This window comes from Stomoxys calcitrans, chromosome 4 (assembly GCF_963082655.1).
Source record: "Stomoxys calcitrans chromosome 4, idStoCalc2.1, whole genome shotgun sequence".
Classification (NCBI taxonomy): Eukaryota; Metazoa; Arthropoda; class Insecta; order Diptera; family Muscidae; genus Stomoxys; species Stomoxys calcitrans.
This window is the reverse complement of record NC_081555.1, coordinates 133,661,519-133,682,102: the sequence shown is the minus strand read 5'-3', so window position 1 is coordinate 133,682,102 and position 20,584 is coordinate 133,661,519.

Here is a 20,584-nt window from a genome sequence, read left to right as displayed (position 1 = left end):
GGCCTGTAGGATGTCGGCCTGGTGTATGTGGACCTCCCAGAGTGGGCCTCCCAGATGTGGGCCTGTCGGATGAGGACTCTCTTCTTTTACCTCTTCTTCCCTTTATATCGCCCATAGGATCCGGGAACTCACCTTGTTTTACCTTTTCACCTACATTCTTTTCCCGTTAGATTTTCAAATGAGCCAAGAAATGGTCTGCATTGTGATCCCTAATTTCCGGCGAGCTTTCCATTCAACCTTATTCAATTGTTAAGCCAATACTTTGTCTTGCCATTTTTATACCGCCTGCGAATTGAAGTGCTTAAAATGAAAAATACCCAACAGAGTGCTAACCAAAAGAGAAAAAAGTAAGTTTGTTTCTGTCATGCCAAAGGTTGACATAACATGCCCCGAAAAATGAAACTTTTTTGTGGTTCTTTATCTTTCTGTAAGTCCCTTGAAGTAGCAAAGCCAAAGCTAGCAAACACTTGACGTCAATAAATGCTGACCAATAAACAGAAAAAATTACTCAAAATGTTGGACCGTTCTTATCTCTTCTATGTCAGGATTAAAGTTGTTTTAAGTCAAGCTTGCAGAAGGATTTTTAAAAACAGAAATTTATTTAACTGATGGATAATTAAATTTGCAAGGGATATTGCAGACAATACCAAAACAAAACCAGTAAGGAAAGGCAAAAGTCGGGCGGGGCCGACTATATAACACCCTACACCTACCCTACAAATACAATGTGTGGGATGTTTTCAAATGGGTTATTAAAATACCCGTATCAAATATGAAGATTTAATAACAAAGATGTAAATGCAAAGGACAACAAATTATCCAAAAACTGACGAACATATATATGGGAGCTACATTTAAATCTAAATCGATTTTGACCAAACTTCTTATATATTGGGATAGTCGTCGAGGAAAGCGTTGTACACAATTTTTGTACACAAAGATTGGTCAATAAATGCACTTGCAGTGGCTTTAGAAGTAAAAATCGGGCGATATACATATATGACAGCTATATCTAACTCTGAACCAATTTCTATGGAATTCAGCTGTAATGCCGAGAATCATAAGAAAATCCTTCCTGCCATATATCGAGAGAATCGGTTAACAAATGAGCACCTTATTGCAATATTTCTCAAAATCGGACGAACATATATATGGGAGCTATATTTAAATCTGAACCGATTTCGAGCAAACTTCTTCGGTATTGTGGAAGCCGTCGAGGAAGGCGTTGTGCAAAATTTTGGCGTGATTGGTCAATCAATGAGCTTGTTGTGACTCTAGAAGTTAAAATCGGGCGATATATATGAAGGGGAGCTATATCTAAACCTACATCAATTTCCATGAAATTCACGAGTAATGTCGGAAGTCATAAGAAAATCCTTCTTGCCAAATTTCGAGAGAATCGGTAAACAAATGACCATTTTATTCCTGTATTACTGCAAATCGGGCGAACATATATATGAAAGCTATATTCAAAACTGCACCGATTTTTTCCAATTCCCACAGTCTTGGCCTCTAGGCCGAAAAACCTGCCTGTAACAAATTTTAAGACGATCGGATGAAAACTGTGACCTGTACTTTGAACACATATTAACAAGGACAGACGGACAGACAGGCGGACATAACTAAATCGAATCAGAAAGTGATTCTGAATCGATCGGTATACTTACAAAGGGTCTATCTCTCTTTTTTCAGGGTGTTATAAACAAATGCACTAATAATACTCTGTACCACAGTAGTAGTGTAGGTTATAAAAATTGTATTATATATTAATTGGAAGATGCACATATGCAAGCACAAGTTGTTTAACAAATCGTTTGCCATTGTGGCGTATGCTGTCTCGTAATTGCCCAAACGTTGCTCATACGCTTAGGTGGTAAATGGTAACTCAGTTACAGACTCTTCACTCTTTTTGTCCAGTCAAACACAGCAATTTATTTTTGTTTCTTTTCTTGCCCTCACAAAATTCAATTTTCTTGAACAAAGCATTTTTTTTTTTTGCATATATTTAAACTTCTTTGTTTCTTCAAAGTATTTATGATCAACAAAAAATTTAAAAGTCAAATATAGAGCAATCAAGTTGCGTCGTCTTCAAATTGTTGCAAAACAAGCACATATAAATAAACTACTTTACCAAGTTGAAAGAAAGTTTTAAGCATTTAGTAAAAGTTTTCAACGCAAAAGCCCTGGGACAATATAAAAATAGATAGAAGAAAAGATTTTCTAAAGGAAAAACACTTGTACTAAAATTTCCAAAGGGCTCCTATTACCGCTTAGAAATATGCAATTGAGTATGTTAAACTTATTTCCACCCAATTTAATGGTAGACAGTTATTACTAGACACATAATTTTAAGTTTGGCAAAATAATTTTTAGAAAATGCAGTGTTTTGCAAAATTTGTGTACTGGTGCTAAAATTGGGCTAAACAAGTAAAAACACATTCACTTCGGCCGTGGGGAACTATGGATACCCACCAGTATAAATATATTTAATATCCTATTTTATTATAACTTCAATATTCAAATATAGACCGAAATAGATCATATTTGTTCAAGGTGTCGAGAAACCTAATACAAGTCACAGTCTCAATCAGGTTATAAATGTGCAATCAAGTTTTGTTATCCGCAGATCGGTCAATATGGTAGCTATATCCAAAAAAGTTCGATATAGACCGTATTCGGCTCAGATAAAAGGGGGCCTAATAAAACTCACTGTTCCACATTTCGGCGAAATTGGGTAATAAATGTGATTTATATGGACTAAGAATCTATATAGGCAGTTCAGTCTAAATAGTAGCGATGTATATATGTAGATGTGGCCCTATATGACTCATACTTGGGTCGGATATCGATAGGCCTAATAAAACTAACTGCACCGAATTTCAGCGAAAACGGGTAATAAATGCGCCTGTTATGGACTTAAGATCCTAAATCGGCAGATCGATCTAGAATCTTATGGACTTAAGATTCTAGATCGGCAGCTATATGTTTTCGGTGAGAGACGGCTCCCAAACACTTGGTCATATATTTGGATATCAGATTCGTATTCTACATTCAAATACCTTTTATTTAAGCTCCCATGGTCAGTAAATAAGTCCTGTTTGGGGGGTGTTTTGGGAAAGGGGTGGACCCCCAGAAACATGGTCCCACATTTGGATATCAGATTTGTATTCTACTAACAAATACCTTTCTTTTGAGTCCCATATTGCCATGGTCGGTAAATATGTCCAATTTAGTGGTGTTTTGGGGCTTGGGGTGGTCCCCCAAACACTTGGTCCGTCAATTGGATATCAGATACGTTTTCTAATCTTAAATACCTTTCATTTGAGTCCCATATTGTCGTGATTGATCTAAATATATGTTTGGTAGGTTTTAGGGTGGGGCAGCTCCCCTAGGTACCCCATCCGAAATTTGGATAGCAAATTTTTATATTTAGGGTACTATATGAAAGCACACAAAATTTCGCTTAAATCGCACTACCCATCTCCGAGATCTGGCGTTTCTGAAAATTAGGGTAAGGGGGAGGGTCCGCCCCCCCTTCAGATATCAAAAAAATGGAGTACCTTATTTTCACCACGTGGTCCTTATACACCATCTGTGAACATTTCAAGAAAACAAACCTACAAACAAACACAAATTGATTTTTTTATATAAGTAGATACTCTTGATCGTCTCGCCGTTCTGAGTCGATTTAGCCGACAGGTCCATCCGAATGTCCGTCTGTCCAAATCTCGATAGCGGTCGAACGCGTAAAGCCAGCCGCTTGAAAGTTTGCACAGATCGGGATTGTGATCGCAGATCTAAAAATGGGGCGCAACAAACGGAATGACTAGATTCGTATACCCTTCATACTATGGTTGTGGGTAAAAAAAAATGTACATATAAAATAAACAGTAAGGAAGGGCAAAAGTCGCGCTGTGCCGACTGTATAATACCCTACACCTACCCTATAAGTACAATGTGGGAGTACAATGTATTGTACAATAACAATTTGGGTCGAATCTCGTAGGCTCCGGTATAACTTGTTGTTCCGAATTTCATCGGAATCGGACAATAAATGCTGTTTTTATGTTCTTTAAACTCAAAATCAGCAGATCGATCTATATGGCAACTACATCTAAATATGATCCGCTCTATACCATATTTGTTTTGGATATCGACGAGCCTAGTAAAACTGCTAGTGCGGGACAACCACCCAAAAGGTGTTCTATTGTATCTTCTCCTTCGATGTCCTCACAGCTTCTGCAAAAGTGGTTGCTGGCAACCTTCAGTCTGTCAGCATGTCTTCCAATTAGACAGTGACCTGTCATGACGGACACAATGACTGAGACGTCTGTTCTAGCCAATGACAGCAAAGCGGTAAACCTCTTCAAGTCTAGATAAGGCCACATAGTTTTGGAATGCTCACAATCGCACCTTTGAGACCATCTATCATACGATGTCCTTCGGGCCAGGTCCTGAAAACTTAGCTTACATGTCGCTAGAGGCATACCCACAAATTCCAATATCCCTGGAATGTTTAGGATAGTTCCTAGTCTCGAAAGCTCATCCGCTTTACAATTTCCTGGGATATCACTGTGGCCCGGCACCCAGAACAGGCGAACTTTGAACTGCTCAGCCATCTCGTTGAGAGATCTGCCACAGTCGAGGGCGGTTTTTGTGTTCAGAAATACGTTATCCAGGGATTAAATGGCTGCCAGACTGTCTGAGAAGATATTTATGCCAATCGTCGTTATGACATTACATCTTAGCCGTTTCACCACTTCCTTAATTGCAAGCATCTCCGCTTGATACACACTGCAGTGGTCGGGTAACCTTTTCGATATAACCAGTTCTAGATCTTTAGAGTACACACCAAAGCCCTCCAGGTCGTCTAGTTTGGAACCATCCGTATAGAGGTATGTGTAACTATTGTTACCAGGAATATCGTAGTTCCAATCGGTTCTATTAGGAGTAGTGGTATAGTACTTTTTATCAAAAAGCGGCTCATGTAGGGTGTAATACACACTGCCTGGAACATCGGATATTGTATCAAGTTTAAGACAGTGTCCGTAGCCGCCACATGACCATAGAAAGGACTCCCTTAACCTCACGGCAGTGGTCGTTGCAATTTGTCTAGTCACAATGTCCACAGGCATTAGATGTAGCATTAAATTCTATGCATCAGATGGTTTCGTCCTAAGTGCGGCTGTTATGCTCAAACAAGACATCCTTTGGACTCGGTTAAGTATTGAACAGTAGGTGGATTTTTGAAGAGCCGTCCACCAGACCACAACACCATATAGCATTATAGGTCTGACAACTGCAGTATATACCCAATGCATGATACGCAATCTAAACCGTCAACTTTTATTAATGGCTCTGCTACAGGTGTATAGGGCATGAGTTGCCTTCCTTGCTCTTTCCAAAATTTTGGATTTAAAGTTCAATTTCCTGTCCAGCAAAATACCCAGATATTTTGCGCTTTCTGTAAATGAAACATTCTCTCCTCCCAAGGAGACAGGTGCCATTGTAAGCAACTTGTATCTCCTGCTGAAAAGAACTACATCTGTTTTGCACAGATTTATACTTAGACCACTTTCGATAGCCAGCTTCGCTGTTGCACATATAGCTTCCTGAAGTATATCTCTTAGAGTGCTGGAAAATTTCCCCTAACCTTAATTGCCACGTTATGAGCATACGCGACCACTTGTACACCTTTTTCTTCCAGAGAATTTTATACGTGGTTTATGGCTACATTCCAAAGTAGAGGAGACAGTAGACCACCTTGAGGTGTTCCACTGCTGACCTATCTGTTTAGATCCACAGATCCCAAGCCTGCCGTAATGCATCGTTTAGTAAGTGAGTAATTAAAAAACTTGTTTACGGTAGAGTTGATACCTAGAAACTCCAACTCCTTTATGATTGACGTCGGTTTAACACTATTGAAAGGATCTTCAATGTCAAGAAATGCTACCATTGTATATTCCTTGACAGCGAGAGAACCCTCTATGTAGCCGACTACGTCGTGAAAGGCTGTTTCAGTGGGTTTGCCTTTACTATATGCATGCTGCTGCCGCGACAGGCGATCTCCAGGGATCTTTGCCCTAAGATATGTTTCTGTCAACCTCTCAAGAGTCTTCAGCACCAAGAATGACCGAGTAATACTATTGATGTAAGTCGTTGGGGATTGCAAATGGGCCTTATCGGTATGCACCGATCTCCCGATTTGACTTCTTGAGCCCCAAAATGCCGCAATTTTTGTCCAATTTGGCTAAAATTTTGCGGATGGTGTTCTGTTTTAACTTCCAACAACTTTGCCAATTACGGTTACGGTCTATAACCTGATATAGCTGCCGTATAAACCGATCTCCCGATTTATCTTCTTTAGACCTTGGAAGCCACAACTTTTGTCCGCACATAGTTGTCCGATATGACAACTGTGCCAAGTACGGCCCAACTCGGTGTAAAACCTGGTATAGCTCCCATATAGACGCTTGAAATTTTGCAAAGATACTTAGCATTGATTTAGGGGATTGCAAATGGACCATATCGGTTCAGATTTAGATATATCTCCCATATGAAACAAACTCCCGTTTTAACTTTTAAGCCCCTGGAAGCCGCAATATTTGTGCGATTTGGGTGAAATCTTGCATGTAGTGTTCTGTTTTGACTTCCAACAACTTCCCAAGTACGATCCAAATCGGGCTATAACCTGATATTGCTCCCATATAAGCCAACCTCCCGATTTGACTTCTTATAAACTGCAAGTTTTGAACGATTTAACTGAAATTTTGCATGCGGTGTTCTGTTACGACTTCCAAGAACTCTGCCAAGTACGGTCGAAATCAGTTTATAACCTCATAAAGCTCGAATATCCTTCTTTGGCTCTCAGAAGCTTTAATTTTGGTGGTTTGAAAGAAGTTTGGTATTGAGCGACCCAACACAACACTCACTGGCAAATTTCAGCCGGAAATAAATACGGGCTTTTGTGGTACCAAGACCCTAAATCGGGAGATGGGTATGGCAATGATTCGCATTATCTAACTTAACTAACCTAACATATGTACAAGCAAAGTGTCAGCTCAATATCATCAATTTTAAATATTGTAGCGTCACATACTATTTTACTGCTTCGTTCCCTAATGGGTTGTTCTTGGAAAAAATGGTACATTATGTTCTAGTTTACATTACCAGGCAGTGCTATTCGCACAGTCATCCCATAAGCCTTTAGTGGTTTTGTATCATTTCCATTTAAATTCGATACAATAAAATTGACATAATAGAAAACTTAACTTAAAATGTCTTTGCATACTGCCAGTGTAATTGGTTCCAAGAATTCCTGGAGCACAACACAAAATCATGAAAGCCAACTGAAAAAAAAAACTAACAAAACAGTATAAAGCTCCTTTTCTCTGGCATCCGAAAAGTTTAAAATGTTAACTTTGGCTCTTTGTTTGTTTAGTTGTACAACAACTTACAACAGCAATCATTGCAAGATGTTCTGCGAAAGTTTTTGATGCGACACTTGGTCCATCCCAAAATAGGAGAAAAGAAAGAAAATAAAGCCAACAGAATGGAATTTCTTTTATAAAATAAAATAGAATGAAATATGATGTTCAAAAAAAAACCGAAACAGAATGGCATCAACTTTGCTAGGAAGCTTAAAATAAAGAAAACAATACCAGAATACATACGAGAAAGAAATGTCTAGAAACTAAGAATCATAAAAACAAAAACTATGTCAACAAATATTTTCAATGGGCTAAAAAAAGAAGAATATCGGAGTTGTGGGAGCACAATTGTTAACTTAAAAATAATAAAACAATTATTGAGGGTGGCAGAAAGATCAAAAGAAGATTAAATTTCAAAAAAATCAAAGATGATGAGTTTACAAATTTGTTGTAAAATATTCTTGATTTCTAAAAGAAGGGATTTTCCCTAAAGAAAAAATTTTCGCTAACGATAGCACTTTTCTCCTTAGCAAAAAATTTTAAGAACATGTTTTCTTTCTTCTGAAATGGCTCTTGGAAATTTTCGTTAAGACAAAATTTCTAGGATTTTTTCGCTAGCATTTTCTTGAAACGGGCCCGCTCCGATGCTCCTTCTTTAACGCTCTACTATATATTTTATAGGGTGAGGACACTTCGCCCTGAATGTGAATAAAGAATTCGTGTCACTCCTATGACGCTGAACATATGCGTTTGAATCCTGGCGAGAAAATCTGACAAAATTTATAGCGGTGGTTATGCCCCCAAAGAAGGAGGTGTCGTACTGCGGCAAGCCGTTCGGACTCGGCTGATAAACTCAACTTGAATTGGATAGCACACATTGATGTGTGAGAAGTTTGCTCCTGTTGGGTTCTTGGGAAAATTTTTACTCTACTCCCAAATGCCTTTCATTAAAGTCCTTTATAAACGTATTGGTAAATATTTTCGGTTTAGGGGGTATTTCTGGGACGGTCTCTTGGCCATTCAAAAACATTTCATATGAGCCCCATAATGGCATCATCGGTGAATACATTGAGGGTAGGACGGGCCCCAGGGTCTTTGTCCCGAAAATGAATATCAATTTCCCCGAAAAAGCTTTTATATAATGGCAAGGTGATTTGGGGTGGGGCGGCTCCCCAAACACATGGCTCCATATTGTCGTAATTGCTACAATATATATACCCATTTGGTGGGTTTTGGGCGGCCTCCGCGGCAACTGAACCCAACAATAGAAACCGTGTTTTGTTTTTGGTGACCCTAAGAGTGCAAAACAAGTAAAAAGGCATTAAGTTCGGCCGGGCTGAACTTTGGATAGCTACCACCTCGGGTATATATGTAAAGTCCCTTTCATCACAATCCGGTGAAAAATGGATAACTTGAGCACCCAAATTCGGCACGGACATTGAATGGTCTAATATATTGGGTTGCCCAAAAAGTAATTGCGGATTTTTCATATAGTCGGCGTTGACAAAATTTTTCACAGCTTGTGACTCTGTAATTGCATTTTTTCTTCTGTCAGTTATCAGCTGTTACTTTGAGATTGCTTTAGAAAAAAAGTGTAAAAAAGTATATTTGATTTAAGTTCATTCTAAGTTTTATTAAAAATGCATTTACTTTCTTTAAAAAAAATCCGCAATTACTTTTTGGGCAACCCAATAGCACGGGATAACTATGAGCACCACACAGACTGAAATCTTGAGTTCCGATCTGTGTGGTGTTCATCGCTATCATGAGAAGATTAGCTGGGATTCCATAGGTTGCGCATGGTGGTATGCTCCATACGGAGTAGCTGCAACTATAGCCGCGAACAATCACCGATATCGAGTGGATAGTCTCAGTGATAGGTCGGGCGGCTTCGGCTCTCGCTTAAATGCTGAGAGCTTGTGATGCTCGATCGAACAAGGCAAGATTTTAGCGCCTTTAAATAGCCAATGACCATCATGTTTCTGCCGAGGATTTTGCACCGATTTGCCCACTGTTGATTATTTGCTCTATTCATATCAGACAATATAACTACAAAATCTTGATAGCAGTAACGAAAGTAAACTCCGACCATCTAAAGAACAACAAAATAAAAAGACAAACTTTTCTGATTCCTCTACGCTCGACCTCTTGCCGAATGCTGCATTTAGTACTAATACGATATGGCAATCTTCTTTTTAGTTGTCATTGGCCATTTGGGAAGACGTCGATGTCCTCACAAATTTGTTGTCGCAACTTTGCTACATAGACATTGCAATAGTGTCACGATACACCATAAGGTACAATTTTCCCATTCCCAGAGTAACAGAAAACAAATATAATAATGTTATCAGTGTGTCGTCACACAACAGATTTCCCAAACCAAAAGTACACATATAAAGTACATAAAGTAAATATACGCATATACACTCAACACTAAATGTTATTAGACACTGCAAAAAAAAAAGTGAGAGCAGATGAACACAAGACGAATGAATGGCTGTGAAATCAAAAGCAGTCTTAAATCAAAAATTTAAAGAAAAAAAAACACAGGGAGTGATTGACCAGTCATAGATGTTCATACTAATTTAACAAAAACAACTCAAAGTGTGATAAGTTCGGCTGGACCGAATCTTATATACCATGGACCATGGATCGCATTTGTCAAGTTCTTTGCACTGTATCTCTTTATGGGTAAACAAATGATAATGGATAAAAATTGCTATGCTATTGGAGCTATTGGGTTGCCCAAAAAGTAATTGCGGATTTTTCATATAGTCGGCGTTGACAAGTTTTTTCACAGCTTGTGACTCTGTAATTGCATTCTTTCTTCCGTCAGTTATCAGCTGTTACTTAGCTTGCTTTAGAAAAAAGTTTAAAAAAGTATATTTGATTAAAGTTCATTCTAAGTTTTATTAAAAATGCATTTACTTTCTTTTAAAAAATCCGCAATTACTTTCTGGGCAACCCAATATATCAGATTATGAACCGATGCTGGAGCCCATTGGGCAAAATTTCAGCGAAATCGGTAAGAATTGCGCCGCCTGGAAGATCGAAAAGTAAAATCGGGAGATCGGTGTACATTAGATTATGGACAGATTTTGACCATATTTGGTACGTTTGTTGAAGATCCTAGTAGAAGTCGTTGTGCAAAACTTCAGCGAAACCAGTCAAATACTGCGCTCAAAAAGTGCATTCGGGGGATCGGTTTATATGGAAGCTATATCAGGTTTTAGAACGATTCGGGCTAAAACGGATGAAAATTGCGCACTCTAGAGGCTCAAGAAATATAATCGGGAAGCCGGTCTATATGAGAGCTATATTAGGTTTTGTACCGACTAAGACTATTCTTGGCACATTTATTGAGTATCATAGAAAACGTCATAGAACCAGATTTCAGCCAAATCGAATAAGAATTGCGTTCTCTAGAGGCTCAAGAAGTATAATCGAGAGATCGGTTTATATGGGAGCTATATCGACACATGGACTTATATGACCCATTTCCAATCCCAGCCGGCCTACACTAATAGGAGGTATTTGTGCATAATTTCAATCATCTATCTTTACTTCTTCGTATTTAAGTGTGATTACCAAAGACAAACATAGCTAAATTGAATCGGGAAGTGATTCTGGGGCGATCGCTACACTTTTCAATGGGTCTAGCTCTCTTCCTTCTGGGTGTTACATGCATTAAATTATAATACCCTTAACCACAGTAGTGTTGTAGGATATAAAAATCAATTGAATTAGTTGTTTGAACCTCTTTAGTAACTCCCAATAAAAAGAAATGGTGCAAAAAATGGTGGATGGTGTACAAGATTCGGCCCGACCGAACTTAGATCGTTTTTACTTGTTTTACCCACCACCATAGGATGCAAATTGCAAATTTTTCCCATGAACATTCCACTATGAAACAGGGGCAAACTTCTCACATATCCATGAGTGCAGTCCGATTCAAGTTTTAACCTCAATGATAAGGGGCCTCCTTTTAATAGCCGAGTTCGAACGGCGTGCCGCAGTGCGACAACTGTTTGGAGAAAAGTTTTACATGGCATAGTACCTCACAATTGCTTTCCAGCATTAGGAGGGGAAAACCACCACTGAAAATTTTTTCTGATGATCTCGCCAGGATTCTAATCCAGGTGTTCAGCGTCATTGGTGGACATGCTAACCTCTGCGCTACTGTGGTCTCCAATTTATAGACCAATGGTCAATAAAATGGTCACTTGTTAAATGTGTCAGGTAAAATTTTCTTATGACTCTCGACATTACCGGTGAATATCAAAGAAATCGGTTTAGATTTAGATATAGCCCACATATATGTATATCGCCCGATTTTCACTCCTACAGCCACTGCAAGCGAATTTATTGACCAATCTTGGCAAAATTTTGTGATACGCTTTCCTCGACATCTACCACAATATTTTATATGTTTGGTCGAAATCGGTTCAGAATTAGATATAGCTCCCATATATATGTTTATCAGATTTTGGGTAATTTGCAATAATATTGTCATTTGTCAACCGTAGATATGACAACCCATCTGAAAATATCCACCGAGGTCCATCAAAATTGGTTGAATTGAATATGGCTCCCACATTGAACTTATAGGGTAGATGTAGGGTATTATACAGTCGGCACCGCCCGACTTGTGCCCTTCCTGGTTTACCCTTATCTTTCTCAGCAGATCAGTCTATATGGCAGTCAGGGACGTAGTCAGGGGGGGGGGTCATTACGCCTGACCCTCGATCCCATTGTCCGATTTTGATTAAATTTTATGTTTATATTTAAAGGACACGCGTGATTGACTGATCAACGCTCAGCCCAAACGTCTAAATTTGGCACGAATGTGGGTTTTGGGTCGTTGGCGCGCGATAACGCGGGGTTTTGTAATATTCGTACGTTTAGGTACTAAAAAGTACGTAATGGTGTCTTTTTACCCAGCGCGACCGTATGTGACTAGAATTATGATTTTGAGCTCAAATCAAAAAGCGTCTCGAAAAAATAAGATTTGGTGACAAAAATTTCCCAAAATAGTACCAGAAATGGGAAAAATGGTACGTTTAGTACCGCAATTGGTAGTTTTTGGAGCTTTGTTTGTTAATTGAGCTAGAGCTTTGAATTTTGGAATTTAGGTACACTATGGCAAACTAAATTACGATTCCAAAAGAGTTTTTCGACATTTAGAAACAAAAAAGTACCGAAAAAGGTACGAAATAGGTGAACTTTCATAGGGCAAACGGGTAGAGCTAGAACTTTGAAATTTCGCTTAAATGATTGTTGTTGCAAAATAAAGGGGGTAGATGGAAAAAATATGAAAAATAGTGATGGAAACTGATGAAAGGTACGTTTAGTACCGTACCATTGGTACCATTTCATACTTTGAACTGGGACTCTGAAATTTAACATGTATACTACAATAAGAAATATATGTTGGCTGACTAAGTAATTTTTGGTACCAAAATGTACGAAATAATTTTTTTTTTACTTTTACGGTGAACGGAGAAGGGTAAAATTAAAAAATTAGCTATGTCTTGACAAATATACGATAAGTTGTACCAAATATAAAATGTTGAAATCGGACCAGGAGTGGAATAAAAAGTACTTTAATGCTGTTATTGGTACTATTTAGTACTTTCTTTATAGATTAAGCTACAGATCTGAAATTTGGGATACAGTCACATCTTGGCAGTATGTATCATACGACTAGAAGATTTTATTGATATTCGCACATTTGGGTACTAAAACATACAATATGACGCTTTCTTTACGGATTGAGCTATAGCTTTGAAATTTGGCACACAATTGATTGAGACGATTTTTTGGAATTCATTAATATTGGTACTAAAACGTACAAAGTGGTACTTTATTTACAGACTCAGCTACATCTGTGAAATAAGGGATACAGGTACATCTTGGCAGTATGAAACGGATGACTAAAAGATTATTTTGAAAATTGTACATTTAGGTACTAAAACATACAAAATGGTACTTTATTTACGGATTGAGCAAAAGATCTCAAAATTGCGATACAGTTACACCGTGACAGTAATTATCAGACGAATTTTTTATCCGCACATTTAGGCACTAAAACTTTCAAAATGTTCTTTCTTTACGGATGATAGCCTTATCCGTTATTAAAATTGCGATAAAGTTATTAAAAATTTTACATTTAGGTACTAAAACGTACAAAATGGTACTTTATTTACGGATTGAGCTAAAAATCTCAAAACTGCGATACAGTTACACCGTGACAGTAATTATCGGCCGACTTTTTGATCCGTACATTTAGGCACTAAAACTTTCAAAATGTTCTTTCTTTACGGATAAGGCTAAAGTTATTAAAATTGCGATATAGTTACACCTTGATATTGGGTGTACCATCGGGTGCAGCGAAGCGACCGGGCACATGGTAGTATTTAGACAATTTATATTGACGTAGGAATTTTTTAAAATATTTTGAATTTAAAAACAAAAACTTCTTACTTCGAAACATCCCCCCCCCCCAAATAAAATTATGGCCACGTCCCTGATGACAGCTATATCGAAACATAGTCAGATTTTTCCCATTCAATAAATTAATCTGCGTTTAGGAAAAATACAGGCCAGTACCATATTTCAGCTCATTATCTCAGTTTTTAAAGGCTGTAGCATGATTGCAACAGATGGACGGATAGACACACTGACATTCTTAAATCATTTTAGAATTTTAAGACGATCTAGATAATGTATACTTAATAGGGTCGGAAATGTATATTACGACGTGTTGCAAACGGAATGACTTAATGAATGTACCCTTTACCCTATGGTGGTGGATATAAAAAGGTTTTCCCTATGACGTATGTCTTCAAAGAGATAGACCGGTTTGAAATCTTTGACTGAGTCACACTATCTAAGAAGGTTTAAAAGCACAAACTGTTCAACTGGACCATTGTGGTCCACCATACTGATCCATGAATTTCGGTCTTATTCAAGATATTATAGCCACACCTGGCACCTGTCAAGTTGCTAAACTATGTGCTACTATCACCTTTGGTTTGTTTGTATTTGACTAGACTAAAAGACGGCCTAGTGTTACAATATCTGCCAAAAATCCACTTTTCTTCAATCATCATAGGTGTTTTATTTAAAAATATATTCTTTGACCGCCAATTCTGCATGTGGCCCTTTGGCAGTGTTGGTTTAAAGTTCTGGGATTATTGATGGCACTGCTGGAACCTTTCATCTTCTCTTCTGTAGACTCTTACAAAAATAACTCAAATCCGAAAAAAAAATTCTTCAAGTGTAATCATGTTCATATGCTTTTGAGTGTTTCGGTCAGTTGGGTTGTTTTCCATGTTTCGAAAGCAAATAAAATGACCTTTGCATGTGTGTAAGTGAGTTTATCTTCATATGTCCGTTTATATGGGGAAAGGTCAACTGTTTATAAATTTGTTCGTCGTAATTACAGTAATAAAGCGTTCACATTCCAAATGAAAAGTCACATAAGTATTTTGGCAATTACGGTAGTTGCTAAAGTGGCATTCAACCATTAAAAAGGGAAAACATGGCATACGATTGTTGAACTTTGACCCTACAATAAATTGCATTAAAAAAGTTGCTTTAAGCGCTGATTGAGTTGGACATTTTGATTGGGGAATGTTAATTTCTAGCCCAAAAAGACAAAGAAAAACTAAAAAAAAAATTACAAAACGTTTTAAGAGAAATTAGAAGACAAATTGTCTGATGTATTGCATCACTAGGCATCTAAATGTATGTTTTTTTTTTTGAAATACCTTAACAGTTGATGAAGAAGAATGGCTTACCTGGTTTTTTATGTTTATTGGAGCTGTCTGAAAAGAAAAGAAAAATGACACGTAAGTTGGAGAGTTAATTGATTAAATATTAGAAACATGCGAGTAATACAAGGGCTGCTATATAAGTTTTTGGCCTAGGCTACACAAAATGTGGCTAGGTCCATTTTGACATAGAAATAGTATAGGAATAGGATAGGAATAGGATAGGAATAGCACAGGAATAGCATAAGAATAGGATAGGAATAGTATAGGAATAGGATAGGAATAGGATAGGAATAGGATAGGAATAGGATAGGAATTGGATAGGAATAGGATAGGAATAGGATAGGAATAGGATAGGAATAGGATAGGAATAGGATAGGAATAGGATAGGAATAGGATAGGAATAGGATAGGAATAGGATAGGAATAGGATAGGAATAGGATAGGAATAGGATAGGAATAGGATAGGAATAGGATAGGAATAGGATAGGAATAGGATAGGAATAGGATAGGAATAGGATAGGAATAGGATAGGAATAGGATAGGAATAGGATAGGAATAGGATAGGAATAGGATAGGAATAGGATAGGAATAGGATAGGAATAGGATAGGAATAGGATAGGAATAGGATAGGAATAGGATAGGAATAGGATAGGAATATGATAGGAATAGGATAGGAATAGGATAGGAATAGGATAGGAATAGGATAGGAATAGGATAGGAATAGGATAGGAATAGGATAGGAATAGGATAGGAATAGGATAGGAATAGGATAGGAATAGGATAGGAATAGGATAGGAATAGGATAGGAATACGATAGGAATAGGATAGGTATAGGATAGGAATAGCATAGGAATAGCATAGGAATAGGATAGGAATAGTATAGAATTAGGATAGAAATAGGATAGGAATAGGATAGGAATAGGATAGGAATAGGATAGGAATAGGATAGGAATAGGATAGGAATAGGATAGGAATAGGATAGGAATAGGATAGGAATAGGATAGGAATAGGATAGGAATAGGATAGGAATAGGATAGGAATAGGATAGGAATAGGATAGGAATAGGATAGGAATAGGATAGGAATAGGATAGGAATAGGATAGGAATAGGATAGGAATAGGATAGGAATAGGATAGGAATAGGATAGGAATAGGATAGGAATAGGATAGGAATAGGATAGGAATAGGATAGGAATAGGATAGGAATAGGATAGGAATAGGATAGGAATAGGATAGGAATAGGATAGGAATAGGATAGGAATAGGATAGGAATAGGATAGGAATAGGATAGGAATAGGATAGGAATAGGATAGGAATAGGATAGGAATAGGATAGGAATAGGATAGGAATAGGATAGGAATAGGATGTAATACCCAGTACCACCACTCTGGTACATGGTATTATAACTTTGTGCGTTTGTTTGAGAAGAACTAAACCCATTGATTAATATACCGATTGATTAAATATCATTTCTGATTCGATTTAGCCATGTCCGTCTGTGAGTCCATGTATTCTTGTAATTCAAACACAGATCGTATTGGGTTGCCCAAAAAGTAATTGCGGATTTTTCATATAGTCGGCGTTGACAAATTTTTTCACAGCTTGTGACTCTGTAATTGCATTCTTTCTTCTGTCAGTTATCAACTGTTACTTTTAGCTTGCTTTAGAAAAAAAGGGTAAAAAAAGTATATTTGATTAAAGTTCATTCTAAGTTTTATTACTAATGCATTTACTTTCTTTTAAAAAATCCGCAATTACTTTTTGGGCAACCCAATATTTGTTGTCCAATGGTCAGAAATTTTCATATGTCACTTTTTTGGCAAGGACGAACGCTAATGATTTTGGTATAAGTCGGTTCAGATTTAGATATAGCCCCTATTTATATCTTTCATCCGATATGGCCTTTTAAGGCTTTTAGCCACAATTTTAGTCCGATCTTAACAAAATTTAGCATGGGATATTCTATTTGACGTCCCAATACGTATTCAAAATTTCATCGCCACAATTTTGGTGCGATCTATACAAAATTTTTGCATGAGGTGTTTTATTGCAAGTCCTAACAGGTGTACGAAATATTATAAAAATCGCCCCAGATTTAGCTCCCATTTATTTCGTTCATGCGATATGGTCTTTTAAGACTGTAATAGCCACAATATTGGTCCGATCCTTAAAAAATTTTGCATGTTTTTTTTCACGTCTTAATATGCGTTCATAAAAATCGGTCCATATTTAGATATAGCTCCCAAATATCTTTCATCTGATATGGTCTTTTAGGGCTGTTGTAGCCATAATTTTGGTCTAAATATATGGACCGACCGACCCCAGATATAGATATAGCTCCCATATATTTCATTCATCTGATATGGCCTTTATAGCTCCCAGATTTAGATATAGCACCCATATATTTCTTTCATCTCATATGGCGTTTTAAGACTGCTAGCTCCCATACATATCTTTCATCTGATATGGCCTTTTAAGGCCGTTATAGCCACAAGATTGGTCCGATCTATACAAAATTTAGCACGAGATGATTTATTTGACCTCTCAAAGGTGTGCAAAATTTCAATCAAATCAGGTCAGATTTAGATATATAACTGTCATCTTATATGGCACTTTAAGGCCGCAATTTCGGTCCGATCTTTAAAAAATTTAGAAATATGAAATTTAGAACGAGATGGCCGTTTAAGGCTGTAGTAGCCTTACTTACTTTAATAACTTTTACTTTAATTGGATATGACAGAACATTGTGGCTGTAGTAGCCACAATTGAAAATCTTACAAGATTTCATTCAATATTTCAATAGGTAAGTAAAATTTAAGACTGACTAGATTTCAACATAGGTTACATGTGTTACAATTATTACATAGACTCGTTGGTGTAGGGTATTCTATAGTCGGCTCCGCCCGACTTTTGACTTTCCTTACTTGTAACTCGATGACATTTCAACAGGAAGTTTTATCAAAACTTGAATTTCCACGAAAATTGAGTCAAAATTTCATTTCAATTTGTTCATTTTGTTTTTGAACATTTTGTTTAACATGTTTTCCAACAAATTATCTGAAAGTCCAGTATGTAGTGTCAATACTATACAATACAATAACTATTCCCAGAGCGAAAAATACTCAGCAGAGCAGCTACTTTGCCCGAAGCCAATATCCGATTTGCTGCTTTTAATTAAGTTGTGCGTAGTAAATTAGTTTTTACTTAACTTGCATGAGATTGATTTTGCATTGAGCGCTCCTTCCTCACTTTGCATCATCCTCATCGTCTTACACTTGCAACATTTCCGTTCGATTCTTGTCTTTCGTTGTTGTTTTTGTATTTTTCTTTGGTCTCCTTAGAAGTGGCACAATAGGGCCCCCAATGTTGTTTTTCGATTTTGCTTCTCTAATTCAATTTGATTTCCATTAGGGTATCATAAACAAATTTTTTTGTCATTCATTTGATTTGGTCTCAGCTGCTATGTGGCCGTTGCACAGACAACGACATTGTTGTTGGGATGTAATTAATTAATTTTCCAATGAGTCTGGGAGGGAGGTGGTCACATTAAATCACACAAGAAACCATTCAAGGCCAAGAACAAAAACGAAAATGATATAATATTTCATAAAGCTTTACTTTTTATTCACAGCATGTGTAAAAATTCTCTAAGAGAGTATACAAATTCCATAACTTTAATACAATTTGAATATTTCTGTAGAAATGCTTGAATTTATGTATCCAAAATTCCTATCTTCTTAGCAAACTTTTCTTAAATGTTGGTATGTATACATATACATGATGTTTTCATGATGTTTTCTTCTTGCTAAAAGTTACACAGAAATTCTTACGACGCATAAAATCGATAAGCCCAAGTGCAGACAAGCGTATGAAAATTATTTAAATGTTTATGGTGAATATTTCTCGAGAAGAAATGAAGCCATAAATACAAAGATTTAATTAAACAAAAATTCAGCCATATGGAATTTGGCAGTAAATACATTAAAATTCTAAGTATGTTGAGATATTTTAAAATTGTTTCGTGGGTTCATTTTGGAAATAAGTTTTGTTTCATCAGAGACCTCAGCAGATTATTATGAATAATTCAACATAATATTTATTTGAAAAGATCTTATAAAGAAACTTCTGCTTAGATTCTCTGATAGGAAAAATCCACAACAAATCATGACTTCAGCGAGATGTATTTTCAATGGAATTTACTGAACATAAATCTGAACTGATTTCAAGAGAATTTTTAGAATCTGTTGTTAGAAGCGTTTCAAAAAAGCAATACATCAACTTCTTAAAGATCGGTTCATTATTCGTTATCAATCATGCATAATGTACCATAATGGATGAGCAGACAGGCATTTTTTTCACAAATCTGAAGAAGACCTTTCATCTAATCACTCCTTAACGATCCTCACTCTGCTGGACTCTAGAAGTGAAAACAAACACAATAATTCGATCACTGACTAGACTGATGAGGATATGGAAAGAACATTTTAGCCAACTGCTAGTGTCCGATGTTGGCGGCGAAGAGGATACCGCAGAACCAATCCCTGATGATGGTATAGAATGTTTACCTCCTAGTCAGAATGAGGTCCAAGTAGCAGTGACCCGACAAAAGAACAACAAGGCAGCAGGAACCGACGAGTTACCCGCTGAACTATTTAAGACTGGAGGCGACACGCTGATAAGGAGTATCCATCAGCTTATCTGCGCAATCTGGCTAGAAGAACGCATACCCGATGATTGGAACCCGTACACAAGAAATGAGACAAGACGAAATGTGCCAACGACAGAGGAATAAGTCTCTTCCCCATCGCATACAAGACACTCTCGAGCGTACTGCGTGAAAGATTAATACCTAAAGTCAATGAAATAATTGGGCCCTGTCAATGCGGCTTTAGACCTGGTAAATCCACCCTGGACCAGATATTCACACTGCGCCAAATCCTGGAAAAGGCCCGATAGGGACAAATCAACACCTACCATCTCTTTGTTGACTACAAAACCGCCTTCGACAGCCCTTTTACGTTCAAAGGTATTTCAAGCCATGCCTGAGTTTGGTATCCCTGCAACATTAATAAGACTCTGCAGGATGATACTTGCTGATACGCGTTCCTCAATAAGAATAGGAAAGAATCTCTCCGAACCATTTAATACCAAACGAGGTTTCCAACAAGGAGACAGCCTATCGTGCGATCTCTTTAATGTCCTGCTGGAGACGAATTTACGAGATGCAGATGTGAATAGATATGGCACACTAATCACAAGAGAGTACATGCTACTCGCCTATGCCGACGACATCGATATCATAGATCGGTCACCGGAAGTAGTAACTGCAGCCTTTGAATGAATCGAAAGAGAGTCAGTGAAAATGGGTCTGGCTGTAA